The sequence below is a fragment of the Macrosteles quadrilineatus genome, unplaced genomic scaffold (genome assembly GCF_028750875.1).
Source record: "Macrosteles quadrilineatus isolate MER2022 unplaced genomic scaffold, UCM_ALF_1.0 Scaffold_30__1_contigs__length_1495292, whole genome shotgun sequence".
Lineage (NCBI taxonomy): Eukaryota > Metazoa > Arthropoda > Insecta > Hemiptera > Cicadellidae > Macrosteles > Macrosteles quadrilineatus.
This window is the reverse complement of record NW_026542623.1, coordinates 889978-902389: the sequence shown is the minus strand read 5'-3', so window position 1 is coordinate 902389 and position 12412 is coordinate 889978.

The window sequence follows — 12412 nt, the reverse complement described above, 5'->3', positions numbered from 1 at the left end:
TATGTTTCGTAGTACCGAAGTATGTTCCGTAGTACTGAAATATGTACCGAAGTATGTTCCGTAGGACTGAAATATGTACCGAAGTATGTTCCGTAGTATCGAAATATTCCGTTAGTTTGATTCACTTTGATTTACGACCACCTTTATGTAATTTAGAGTATTTATTCACTTAGTAATTCATTTATTCAGAAGATGCATTACGATAGAGAAAAGGTGCAATTCTACATAAAATAATAAGTCTAAATGAATTAGCTCAAATCTGCTGCCTGATAAATCTAAACACAGGTGAGTTAAGGTGTTCTGTGTTCAAAGTGGCAAAATAACCAAAATATAAGTAAGTTTGTGTTGGTATATATGTCTAAAGTAAACAGATTTTATAAAACTTGTTGCTGGTAGTAAGGCAAAAACTATCGTACACAACTCACTCAGGAAGGTGTTTACCTACATGAAACACTTCCCGGCCACACAATTTTTATTTCAATTGTGGTTTTTCAATACAGACAAAATGAGAGTAAAAAATGAAAAGTTATACAATTATTTTTTTTTATATTTTAAAGTTAAACTGTCATAACCTAACCTAACTAACCAAACTTGCTGATAATATAAAAAAGATATAAGATAAAAATCGAATGAAGGTTTACTAATCGAAAAAAATAGTTCTGTTCATAAAATAAAATTATAAATGCCTCAAATTCAATCAAAATATGTACAGTTAAGAATTAATCGCATTCTAAGCAAAATCTTTGACAAAAAGTTATAGTTATTGGAGGGGTATGATCTTGTTACCTCTTGGAAATTTAGCCGAATACTCTATCCACTACGCCAAGAACACCGATGGCTAAACTTCGTATCGTTGTGGTAATGATGTTCCATCAAGAGAAGAGAGTGACGTCATGCCATGACAGCCAATAGAATGTTCTCATTTAGTCCGAACCGAAAACCCGCAGCTGAAATAAAAATGTTGATTCCTGACCTTTATGCATAATATACTATTTTATAAAATACAACCAGTGTTTCTTGACACGAGTTGATAGTTTACGAATGGTAAATTATTTTAATGGTTTATAGTGTACGAATGGTCTTTTATTTCATTTAAAATTAACAGTCATAATTATGAACTGGATGTGTATGGTCAAGTTGGTTAACTTTCAATAGTACATCAGAACCAATACATCATTAATTTAACATTGTGAATGATTCACACTGAGTAAATATGACGTTAACCAGAACTTTACCACGTCAATCAGAACCACGTCCAAACTGAACGCACTCAAAATAGCGTCTCTAATGCAGGTTCACTTATGACAACATCTCTCCCACCGATGGTCAGTTTACATGGTATTTTCACCAAGAACCACTCATGATACAACCCCCAATTGTTAGATCCATGCTCAGTTTTGCTTCACTTATGCAATAACCTACATTTTGGTAACCCGTAAAAAGACATCTTCACAAATATGGAATAACGTCTGTCAGTCATTATTATAAATTATTGCGATATTGTGTGGATAGCAACAGAAAAGTTTACCTCTATTCGACTCATATTCGTTTTATAATTAGATGTTAAATTGTAACGTAAGTTGTCATAGAAACATATTTTTTACAAATAAATCTTAGCCAAAATTCTTGTATGTCTTCAACCATGGTAAGGATTCAAAGAAAGCGAAAAACTCTACAAGACTCACCGTTGAAGAGAGAAAGAAGAAAATGTGCCAAACACCCGAAGATGTGTAACGCAAAAACTGTAAAGAGGCGACAGAAACATTATAAGAAGATTAGTAGGAGAGATAACAGATCGGTTAGAAAGTATGGCAAAACACGAGGCAAGAGGGTGAAAAAAACACTGGATCATTGGTGCTATAGCAGCGGTGGTCCCGCCAAAAATAGACCAGTGCGCGGGAAAGAACCACGGAAACAACCCCCAGGCTGCGGCGTTGGGTGTTTATAGGAGTTGAAATGTTTTAATAAACAGTTTTCAAGTTTGGTTCAGTTCTTCCTCAAATATCACTAAAACGATTCAGAATACAAGGCTTCTATTTGTATTTATAGATTATATTAAGTTGTGTTTGACTAGATCTAGACATCATCATCATTTCGGTTCTGGTATATAAAATGGTCACGGTTTGAAGTGCAATGTATATAAAAGGCTTAACATAACATGTATGTAAGAATACCAAAATAAATTCTGAAAAAGCATAAACACTATTTAAAAATAAATAATGCTTTGATATTAATAAAATATAAGGAAACTATATGAAATTCAAATGAAAAAGCTAACTAAACACTCCCTTCAAAAATATAGTTCACATATTTGTTGTTTTTTATTAAATTGCTTTTGTAGTACAATTTTAAGTTTATTAATTAAATAGCTGTAGAAAATCATTTAAAATAAAGGGAGTCTGTTGGCATCAAATCAATGTGTACAACTAGATACGACTTATTCAGCATGATAAGCTTATGTTTGGCAAAAACTTCACTTCCATATGGCCAAAACGAAGTTAAAAGCCAATGGTGGTCGAGCCCAAACTAACCTACCATCTACAGCCTATAAATATTCTCCTTCCTATACTTGCTATACTTAAGAGCTCATTTTACTCGCAACTTAAACTCTTTACTAAAAAATTCAAATTAAACATACGATGTCTTGTTTAAAAGCTTTAAAAATATATTGTCGAAAAAGTAGTGATGGACAATTTTGAAATTTTATTCATACCGATAACCGAAATGCATTGATTTTATATCACACCAAATAGCTTAAGTCTTTTATTAGGAGATCCATCATTGAACCTTCATATAAACTGATTAATTTGTTTAATTACTCTCAGTTGATTCATTACAGCTAATAACTGCACTGAACGCTTAATAGACCTTTTGAATGGATATATTTTTTGTGGAAACGACCATTTCAAACCCTGCACAAGAGGTAATTTAGACGCAAAATTTTACATTTATTATGAACACCAAACAGAGTCACTTACAAGAAGTTTTATCTAAAAATGGCAAAACATAAATATATACTTTTTAAATATTACTAAAGGGTTGGTTAAAAGTATGGAACCCCCCTATTATTGTAATTTTTAAATGGCGTCTCTCAGGCTGATGAAAAATAAAAATGCCCAACATTCTGTAAAGGTTTGAGATAGAGACCTATAGTTTTCACCGATATTCTTTTAAACTAATGGCCTTTAAAATTACATCCACTTAATGGGGCTTTACATTTAAGATTTCTTAGTAACCCCCAAAATAGCCCATTGGGGCTACCAACGAAATTGGGATCCAAACAAAAAAGAGCACTTATAAGCCATTTAGAGGTGTTTAGAGGATTTTCCTCATACAACCCATGAAGGAGTTAATAGGGGGGTTATTTTTGCCTAACCCTTTGCCCAACCCTGTATATTACTATACCACTACATACACATACCATTCCCATCTACAAATATTCAGACATCAAAGTAGATGAAACCCCCCCTTGAGAAACACCGCTAGCTATCTCATATTGACTTGTGATTCAAATTAAATCCACACACTTCAATCTCTGATAGTGTGTTGATCATTCACTAGCAAAATAGATTTGTGTTTCTCGTTTCGATCGATTCTAAATCAACATAAAAGCTTATTGCCTTTGTGTTAACAATAGTTTGTTCAGTGAATCATAATCAGGTAATTCTGTGGTTGGGGATCTCATTGGCAGTACACCGTTTTTGTTCCTTTTATATGTTTGTCATAGAAGAGATTAAAGATGAATTTCAGTACGAGGTCAACTTAAAGGGACCTCTATTAGTTCTAGGTTAAGGTTTTTAAAGGAATTCTAGGATTTATGATGGTACTATATATTAATTAATTAATTAAATCCAACCAAAAATATTCCAAAACGAAGAAGTGGACATATTAATTATCTCCAATAACAATTAATTATATGCGATACTCTTGGTTAAAACCTCTAATGGAAATTAAAAGTCTCGAGTCAAAAAAAGAAAAAAATTATAGTTTTCTAAATGTTTTAGTACTTTTCTCCTATCAATAACCGCATCCTGATGATAGCATGTTTAATAGGAATAATTATCATACCAGTACCATTTAGTTGTTTAGGTGGTCCTTTGAATATTTAAAACACGTTTTTAATCGTCTAACTACACTTATCAGGCGGTCTTTCAATGCTTAGTGTTAAATTCCTTTAAATATTAGAGTCATGTAACATTTGATAATACCATACCATTTATATATTATGAACTTACACATTGAATAATTTTCCTATAAAATAGTTATCATTTGTTTATACATTAAGAGTATGTTGTATAAATGTACGTACTCCACAGAGAACGTTGTTACTCATTTGTGTCTGTGCATAGAAATGACGCAGTTTTATTTCCTACATTGATTTCGTTAAATTCAATACTTCCTTGTTGCATTGAAGACTTGATTGAAATTCTAAAGCGTTAACTGTTGACCAACAATTGATTGGTAACCCTCCACTATAACAAGCTGATTTTAACGGTCCATATTTCATGTCAGGTCACTTTAAACTTCGTAATTAAATTCAATTAACCAACAGTTTAGCTAATTAACTTGATCAAAGTTTACATTGCCTGGTTTTTACTAATTATAAGCGTTAAGAATGGACGATTTCCCTGAAATAAAAGCATATACGGAATTCATCTTCTAATATTATTTCTAACTAAACTGTTATTGGCTATTTACGTAATTTTATGTATTTTGATGGATCAATGCGAACATCTTTGATCAGTAAAACTGAAATTTAGCTTCTTGCTTGTTTTTTTTACAAAAATTAAAGAAAGTTCAATGTAAAGAACGGCAATTAAAAAAGATGAAAAAGTGTTTACCATCATGAAGCCAAAGATGGCCAACTTATTAGGAAATGTTTTGTCAAAGACTCGTCTAGTTTGTTGAAAATAGGGAAATGAAATTCTGAAATTGTTTTGTGAAAAGACACGTTTATTTAAATATTTGTTCTTTCAAACATTTTTTTATAATAGTAAACTATCGAGCATCCATTTATCTAGTATCGTATATATTATAATTAATATTAGTATTCTATGGTATTGGGTTCCTTCGAATGGGATATTAGTTTAGTTAATTGTCCCTTATTAATTTTATTTTGTATAGTACCCGTCCAAAAGAATACGGGTACAGAGCAAAAATATCTAAATATTAAGTTAAGGACTGTAGCTATCTTTTAACAAAATAATCATTTCTGAAGAAGAATAGTGTGCTTTTCTAATAAGACCTGAAATGATTGAGAAATTACTGAGAAACATGAATTTCTTGCATCCACGGTATTATCAAGTATTATCTTCGGCAAGTATGATCTTCGTTTATTTACTAATTAGGCTAGGTTAGGTTAGCTCATTTATATTTATATCATATCATATCACTTATATCATAACATGATAACAAATCGAAATCCAATCACAACAATAATAGATTGTTGTGGTTTTTCTTTTGCAAAACAATTAATATTGTTGATTATGACCAACAAGCGTTCTGCCTAGGCACCCATTCATTTTAGTGAGATTAAATGACTCATTTTGTACTATTCTATTGTTTTTTACAATCGTGATGGAAAATGTCCGCAATAAACCTTTGAACAATAATTACTTAAGAGGTACAGGTTCTGCTTCCGAGAGATTCTAAATATAAAACAAGCATTTCAAATTAAAAATAAAACATCTGATTACAGATCATGGTGGATTCCTTCCACCATGATTACAAATAATAAGGTTTTGGTCATGTATTAACGGGCCATATAAAATATATGTAACATATTAAAGACATTAAATACATTCTAGACTAAAAAGTAGAAAATAATTTATAAATAAATATACTTTTAAAAATGCCACGTTTTTAAACGTACTAAAAAGTAGAAAATAATTTATATATATGTGGAGAGAATAAATACTTGTAAGGTTTAAAACGAAAAACATGGGGAGCATCCAATAGATAATAATATTTCAATAGGTGAAGATAGTTGTAAATTAGCATGTGTCCTACGTTTTACGTTTTAAATCTTACAAGTATTTATTTTCTTTATTTTCTCCACATATTTATAAATTCTTTTATACTTTTTGTGTGTTTAAAAACGTGGCATTTTAAAATATTTTATTTATAGATTATTTTATTTAGCTGTAGCTAGATTTGTGTTCTAATCTTATCATCTTTTAGTCACTTTTTCACCTGAGAATGGTGTGAGACTCCAGAATCTTAAACGTCTATGAAACATTTTTTACTACTCGTGACGTAAACGTTCTGCAATAACCCATCAAATAACATAAACCTACCTTCATTAAAATGATCGTCAAACAAAGAATTATTTAGGTCAATTTAAATATTTAAAGACAAAAGAGACGAATTCTAATACAATGACATGTTTTGAAACTTTATACAAGTTTAGTTCAAGTCTAACTTTGCAGATTGTTTCGGCTCTTTCATGCTTGTTACCAACAGATTTATTACATTGTGTAATCCTTGAAACTCGTTATCTGTTCTTTTGTCTCCGATATTTATCTTTGAGTTAGATTACTTTGAAAGGTTTTCTGAAAGTGGTGAGAATTTGAAACGGTGGATATAACTCTAAAATTACTTCAAAATCTGCATTTGGAAATGTTTCTGGACTTCAATTATCTAAATATAAGGTTTTATATATTTTTTTAATACTAGTTAGGTCCTTAAACTGAATTCCAATAGTAGATATTGCACTATTTAAGTGCAATTTACAAAGTTGTATAGAACTTCTATGATAAATCTATGCAATGGAAATTTACTTTGCTTCGTAATTACCAAAACTAGTCACTGAAATATCTTTGATATACTTTATCTTGATAATTGTACGTCATTAGAATTTATCAAACCCCATCAATGGGGCCAATAAGGTAGAGACTGCCCATAAATGTTGTCATAAGGCCATAGGTCACTCTGTCCACTCCTTAAACCCACTCACTAAGTAATGGTTATTATTTTTCATAATTTACGTTAACTATTAATGAGTAAGGGCTTTTGATTTTGATTAAGTGTATTCAACGTTATGTATCCACATTACAATTAGAAACAACTATTTCAAACGTACTTATTGACTTACATTAACTTACATAGCTAAGTGGGGATAGTGCATTTTACTTAACACTTACGTTTACACTATTAACGGATTAGACTTAGAAGTTTATACAACTTTCTGGGATTTTCTAGACATCCCTAGTCATGTTAATTTGCTGAACAGAGTGTAGTTAGATACGAATAAATTCAATATATACCCTTCCGAAAGGAAGAGTCAATAACTAATTACTCCTTTTACCCTTTAGATAAAAAAATCTTTACTTTTGCCCAATTACTATGATTTTGTCATTAACTCAAAGCTGTTATCTATATATAAATCTATATATAAAGCCAAAAGTACCCATGAACTTTTGAGAAAACTACAAGTCACAACCCCATACACCATATACTTAAAATGTTCGTCATGACGAGAAACCTTGCGCAAAATTATCCATTATTTCATAAATTGCCCTATAAGGTCGTAATTGCTTTCCAAAGGGAACTTTCCATTTACCTAATGTTAAAAATACCTCAGCTGTTATTATTTGTTTGTATTACCATTACTGTATTCTGTTTTGTTTATTTCAGCTTAACTTAACCAATCAATAGTTTTATTAATACTTATGTAGTAAACGGGGTGTGGAGCCCGTGGGTAACAGCTAGTACTTTATTGTATCATAATGTAAAGTGTTTATAAACTCTTTATACCCGATAGATCTTATAGTCAAGCCTAATATGAAGATACTCCTAGGGATACTCGATATATTACTGTATATTGTATTAAGGTATTAATATTAACAGGCATTTGAAGATTTTATGATTTTATTATTGAGTAAACCATAACCAGATTGGTTCAGATGGTGATCAAGTTGCATATGGTTAATTAAAATTAATATTTGTTTTGTAACAATACTTGTTCCTGTACGCCAATATTAGACAATTACTCAAACTAAAACGAACCGGTATTATTTTAAACTATGTTATCTTAATTCAAGCTCTAAAGTAAAACTAATATTTCAAACGCGTGTGCATGACCTCATTGCTAGACAATCAATTAGCCCCAACTGATTGGCGTTGTTCCCGGATCACTGATTGTTCAGTGTTGAGCCCTCGTGCGATTGATCAGTATTGCGATTGTACTTCAATCTAGTGCATTAATAATTGATTAGGGCCTACTTATCACTTAATATATTTTATTAGGAAAGTATTTTGAAGTATTAAACAGAAGCAAAGTATGGGCATCTGGGGCATTAGTTGCATGGCCAGAGAACTTTTGTCTGATCAAATTAATTCCTTTGTAACCTAATATACTTTAAAGGTTAATGAAGTTCCTTATTTTGGAAATACAAAATTGAAAGCATGAACAAATAGATTTGGAAAATATTATTTTAAGTTTCTACAATATTCTTCTTCTAGTTTATTTGGTTTGTAGCATTATTCTTGTTAACACGTTAAAGTTAAATAATTTATTTACTCAGTTAAGTTACATAACCACCATATTATCTGTTGAATACGGTTCCAAAAGAATTATATTTTATACCTTATTTGACTGTTAATGGTGTGATTAGAAACATCATAATAATGTACTTTCAATTCACAATTTCAGCCTAAATAGCAAATTAATGTTTTTATCGGGCCTTAAAATTTTAAATTCAAAAAATATTTTCAACTACAATTTAAAATGTGGATGTTTAATATCAATGAGCGAAAACTATAACAAAGCTATAATTTTAACAGTAACGACACTTATTTATAAGGTTTATAGTAATATACTATTATAGTTAACAACGTTTAAATGTTTCAAAAGTCTATACATTCTCTTCAGGAAATAATGATAGTCAAAAGGCACACCTCTGTGAATTTAATATCTTGGAATCGAAACAATACGCTACAATTATTGTATCTAGAACACTCCAGGTAGGGAACAATATCTCTTGATTTGTTGCTGCTGTGTATTTCTCTCTTATCAAACACTTTTCCTCGTTTTTTATGTATTTTTTGCAGAACCTTTTTTGCAAATATTTCCTTAACAAAATATTTTAGTCCTATCATTTCCGGGTTCATTAAAATGTAAAATAAGTCTACTTATTAGCAAACTTTATAATGATGACTGTTCAGTTTAATTTCTGTGTTTCGGTTTTTAGTAATTTCTTATTTAATTTCCTACTTTCGTTTGCTGTATTGAAATAATGTATTTTACTTGGCACTTATTGTGTAGACACCACGTTGTGGTAATGTTTATGGTGAGATAAATTCATAGATTTCATCAATGATTTTAATGTATTCAAGACGACCCAAGGAACTTCCACTGAACCTTTTGCACTAAACAACATGATATTTTGTCATCAATGTATCGACAAAAATGTAACAGTCAAATTTCACATCAAATTATGACGGACAAAAAGAGTCACCCTGAAGCTAGAATCGTTTTAGTTACAACAATTCGATTAAACTTTATTGCAAAATGTGAAATATAAAATCGAAGCAAGCTTGGCTGGCATTGTTGAATGGAACACTTACGTAAAATGTTACATTAAATGCATATTGAAGTTATATTTTCCAAAAACATTATTAAAATGTACCACGTAAAATTATATGAGTATAGGTTACGTTCAATAAATGGTATACATGTTGTTATGGCCTTCAAATATTTGTGGCGATAATTTATAAAGGCGAGAGTAAAAGTTTTCTTATCCGAACGAACTTGTTCGTACTAGTCTAATTATTCGTCAATATATATTAAATATCTTAAGCTGTTAATTTTCTATTAATTGAGTATATATTAAATCACAAGATATTTCTGTAAATTATTACAACTAAAAACACTGATAAAAACATTTTGATGTTAAACACACTATAATTTAAATGAATTACGGTAAACCTAACTAAGTCAGTTATGTAATGCATTTGAATCAAAATAAAATAAATATATTTAAAATGGCTTAAATTGATGTCCTAGTGTATCTCTAGAGAAATATCATAACATATTAAAATACCCAACATAACTGGCTAGAGATATTTCCAATTTAATATTATTTGCATTTTAATCAAAGTTTACCAATACAGTTCGAAATCAACGTTAAAAGAATGCACGTTATTTTTTAATTTGATTGTATTTTAAATGTGTGAATAATAAACAATATGTGTTGAGAAATATATGGACATGTTGGTTAATGAATTTCGTATTTTTTACTTTAACATTTTAATTTCGATTATTATTTAACCCTTTCGAACTTCGTGACTAATTTTAAAACTTTTTTAGGCCTACTTCGATAAAAAAAATTGATTGTAGTGGTTGGTAATGAACTAACTAAACTCTGCATAATTAATTCACCACTTAATTAAGAGTAATTGACTCGTTTAATTACTATACATAAAGTACCCAGAGCAATGATTACTTGATTAATTTTAATACGCATTTAGCGCTCACATTGATGTATTAAGTGATCATAATGACTTAGTAATCATATCCTGGATCATGTTGCGGCAGCCGCACTAATTAGCATATTACGAAATCATCATTCATTAGTGTATAAACGCATATACAAGGATCGAAACATTATGGAATAAGAAGTTTATTTGTGTATATTTTTCCTCAACTAAATACTTTCTTTTACATGTATTTTAAGAAGTTTTTTTACATTTAATTCTTAATATTTGTAAACACGTTCTTCGTTGTAATCATAAATGCTGCTAGTGTTGCAACTAGTTTCGCCTTTATACGAAGTCATCTTCTGCCGTCAAAGATAGCATGTTTAAACATATGATTACTTCATCAAAAGTTGACACACAAATGTGTATAAATAAATACACACGAACACAGGCATTGACACGGTCAACCCATAGATAAAACAAACTTCCTTAGTAGATTTCCCATCATCATGGAACAGCTGAAGCCAATTTTATTGTTAGTTCTGTCCGGTAGAGGTCGTGTTTTGTATACAATTTGTTTCTTGTTGTTTCAGTCATTCTAAAACCCTGTTAAACCAAATAAAACAATATAATTAAAACAGTAAAGCAAAATTCATTAAATTAACTCTAAAATAATGTAAACAAAATTTCGTTGACAATAGCCACCAGTGTCACCGGCCACGAAAAACGAGCTTCAAAATAACTTAATAAAACAAACGATGATGTTATCTTTCAACACAGCAATCATAAATAATAATTTTTGACGAAGACTTTGTGTGATATAGATATAGTTATATTTAGTGTCAAATAAGTCAAAATGTTACACTTAACGTTGTCTAAGATTTTAAACCTGGTCTGTGAGTGTTTATTTTATCTTTGCCCTCTTTAATTTCCCATTATAAGGCTTGAAGAGTAACTTACTTATTTCAGGTTTATAAGTAATAATTAAATAACCAGATTGAATAATAACAAGCTAATTTTGACAAATTGGATTCTACACAAGTTAAAAATTTCATTTCGAACAACTGTTGCGGTCACAAAAGATACATTTGATGATCACACATTCCTTTGTTCAACACCGAAGGTGGCACTTTGCCATTAGAGTTAACTACTGACTCCAACAATGGATTGCCGACACTCCACTAACAAGGTGGGATTCTACCGTCCGTGGAACACTCGGCTCGCTTTAAACTTCGTCAATGAAACTTGCTTAATTATCTGCTGCTTTTGTCAACTGTGTTGTACTTCAAATCTTTTGATTATTTTTAGATTCATATTCAGTAATTAAATGGTTTTTACATTGGTTTAGGTTTTAATAATGGTGAAATGTGTTCAGAACCAAATACAGAACCACACACACACGAACACTTATTCATGTAAGTCATAAATAAAACCAGATTTCATAACTAAAATTTCCACATGAATATATCATCATTTTCACATTACCATGGATAAAATGCTTCCTTAATCAGGTAAATATCCTCCTTATTCCTGTGGCCTTTGAAAACCTAGGCGGTCTTTGGCCTAACCAACAATGTGCCTCTAGGATCCTCTGTTTTCTACCAGCTCTTCGTCTGCTACCATACTTCTTTTAGGTCCTTCGTAGCCTCGTTGTCTCATCACATCCTTGGTCTTCCCAATGTTCTTTTGCCCTCTGGAGTCATTTTAGCACCTGCTTTACCACCTCTCTTTCACCTATGCGTTGAATGTGGCCCAGCCACCTCAGCCTTCTACTCTTTACCTACAATATCTGGTATCAATACAATTGTCTCAACTCTCTAATTATCTTATTCTCCCCTAATCTCCGTCTTTTTTCGTTCAAAAAGTCTTTTCAATACTTTATTTTCAAAAGTAATAAGTATTTTTTAGCTATATACTTTTCTATTTCTACTTCACCAACAGGTGAATAACTGTAAGTATAAAATACAGCAAATAAGCTTAACTTTTACGGCTA